We start from the raw sequence: 2500 nt of genomic DNA, 5'->3' as shown, positions 1-2500 counted from the left end.
TTCGTCGCTCTCGTCCCCACGCTCCTACGCTTTGGTTGTTTCTTTGCCATCCGTGTTGCGATAAAAAGATTTCTCCATTGTCCAAAAAGGACGGATCGAGATTCCTCTTTCGAGAGGGAGAGAGAGGTACTTGCGGGTAACCTGGAATCTACGAAACACGCACCGTGGTAAGATTCGTGCGTCCGCCTGATCGATGTGTGTTGTTTACGGACCGGCTGAGAAGCGACGATAGCGAGTCTTTGAAAAACTATGTGTCCATTAGTTAGACCGATCGTCGCCGGCCGTGTGTCTGTTCGAATCTCGCAACCCACGATTCAGCGACAGGACGCGCGCTCGCATTCCTTGTGTGCGTTCGTACTTTTCAAGGTTTTTAAATGTACTTTACGCCCGACCGTCGAGAGGAGCGTGCCACTGGGCGTTTCTCCGACGGTTTCCGTCCTTGGACGCGATCGTGTCGTCAACGATCGAACAAACAAACAAATACGTTGGCGACGCCCGAATTCGCTCTCCCGCACGCGCCGGGTGGGAGAGTGATGTGGGTATCGAATGTGATGCGTGTTAATAATGAAAATAACACTCTAAAGATCTAAAGAGTTTGAAATACAAAATTTTACGATTACCCTGAACGGTGGATCACTTGGCTCGTGGGTCGATGAAGAACGCAGCTAATTGCGCGTCAACGTGTGAACTGCAGGACACATGAACATCGACATTTCGAACGCACATTGCGGTCCACGGATACAATTCCTGGACCACGCCTGGCTGAGGGTCGTTTTCTTAACAAAAGACTGCTTGCGTTTGCTTCTCGAAAAAAGAGTAATTCATTTCTTTCTAAACATCTCGCCGTCGTTCAACGAAAGTAGAACGTTTCGGAGCGGGATTATCGAACGAAATTGAAAGAATGAATGAACGATAAACAAAGAAAGAGTCGCAACGTACGAGCGATAGTTGGGCAGTTCGTCGGCGTTTGTCGTGGAAACGATGTGACGAAAATCGCAACCGATACACTAAATGCAGGCCGTTAAAGGAGAGAAACAAATTTCGAAATATCTCTTCGAACTAGCGCAAGTGCGTCACGGCGCGCGAGTCGTTCGTTAAAATTTATAAACGACCGCCCGTGAAAGCACCGAGTTCTCGGAAGATAATCTATAAAGATTCTCCATCCTGCTGGAAGTTATCGGATCGGCGCGATTGTTCACTTGTAGAAATCCACGCTCCCGACGTTGCCAGAAACGATATTTACGAAAGGTGTGTCAAAAATAAACGAAAGAAGCTCTCCTATAAATTTAGAAAAAGCAAACGAGTGAAATGTTTGAGATGATAATTTGCTGAAATGCAAGCTCGAATAGCCCCAGGGTTTCGAATGATTCCCCGCGCTTTATACATCTCTCTGTTTACAAACGGTGTATAAATGAAAGATCGCTTCAGATGGGTCGTCGCTGTTTGACGCGCGATGCTGTTCCTTTTTTTTTGTCTGTCTGTGCGTTTAGCTTCGCTAAACAAGTTAAATGGTTAAAAAGCGTCGAAAAAGCGAATACACACGCGACAAGACAAATCTAACGAGTAAAGGAACGCTCCGCTCCAAGATAAAAATGGTTGTTTACAATCAATACAGCGTTTCGGTACCCCTGATCGTAGTCTAAAACTGTGTAACAAAAGAGAGGAAAGCGAATGGTGAAGGAACTTCGAAGCCTCCGTGGCGTGGCTAGAACTTGTGATAAAAGTATGTTTGCAGCAATTATGCATGCTCCCGTTAAAACAGCATTTCAATGTCTCGCATGGCTTAAAGCTCTAGGAGGCTTCAACATTTAGAATACATACGGACTACTTCGTTTGTTAAAGATAAGCGAAGACCGCGCGACCATCGCTCGGTCGTCCAGTCCTCGAAAGTTTTGTTGCGTTCCAAAGAAGAGACAAATGGGGTTTACCCTTGCGCTAAGGGGAGAAGAAGAGAAAAGCAGTTGTTAAATCTAAGAGGTGTGTGGAGTACATCGCGTGTTGGTTAAAATTGTTAAATGAAGTATACGCGAAATGTTCTCTCGCTCTTGCTTTTCCTCTTGCTTCCGTGGCGCTCGAAAAGAAGGGATGATAAATAAAGAAACCTATTCGAAATCTCTTGTGGAACAAAAAATAATACGGACGGACGTTAAAATTGAACCGAGACGAAATGGATCGTCTTGCGAGTTGTCTTCGCTTTGAAATTGTTAAAAATTGATAAAAGCAATACGACGAAGCTGCAGTCCGCAAAATGTTTGAAGCAAAAAGGAAATAACACGAAAATTATGGGAACGTCGTGTCTCAACTTTTTTTTCCCTCTTGTGCTCGTTTCATCGAACGATAAATACAAACATTTTGAAACGAGAGAGGAGGAAAAATTGAATATGCGAAAGGTTGATTCACGCACAGTTTCTCTACGTGTTTGCTTTTTTGCTTCTTTTCGTTTATTTTTTTTTTTTTTTGCATCGAGCATCATTATTCACCTTTCGATGAAACCAAAGAA

General features: G+C 44.2%; 1 non-coding gene across 1 annotated transcript; it reads left to right on the top strand.

The window, feature by feature from the left end:
* Positions 1–617: 617 nt before the first annotated feature.
* Positions 618–772, top strand: LOC143307319 (5.8S ribosomal RNA). The gene has a single exon (XR_013064490.1). It is a non-coding gene; the product is annotated as a 5.8S ribosomal RNA (ribosomal RNA).
* Positions 773–2500: the final 1728 nt, after the last annotated feature.

The sequence above is a fragment of the Osmia lignaria genome, unplaced genomic scaffold, assembly GCF_051020975.1.
Source record: "Osmia lignaria lignaria isolate PbOS001 unplaced genomic scaffold, iyOsmLign1 scaffold0051, whole genome shotgun sequence".
NCBI lineage: Eukaryota > Metazoa > Arthropoda > Insecta > Hymenoptera > Megachilidae > Osmia > Osmia lignaria.
The sequence above is the reverse complement of the archived record's forward strand: the minus strand, read 5'-3'. Positions and strand labels throughout refer to the sequence as shown.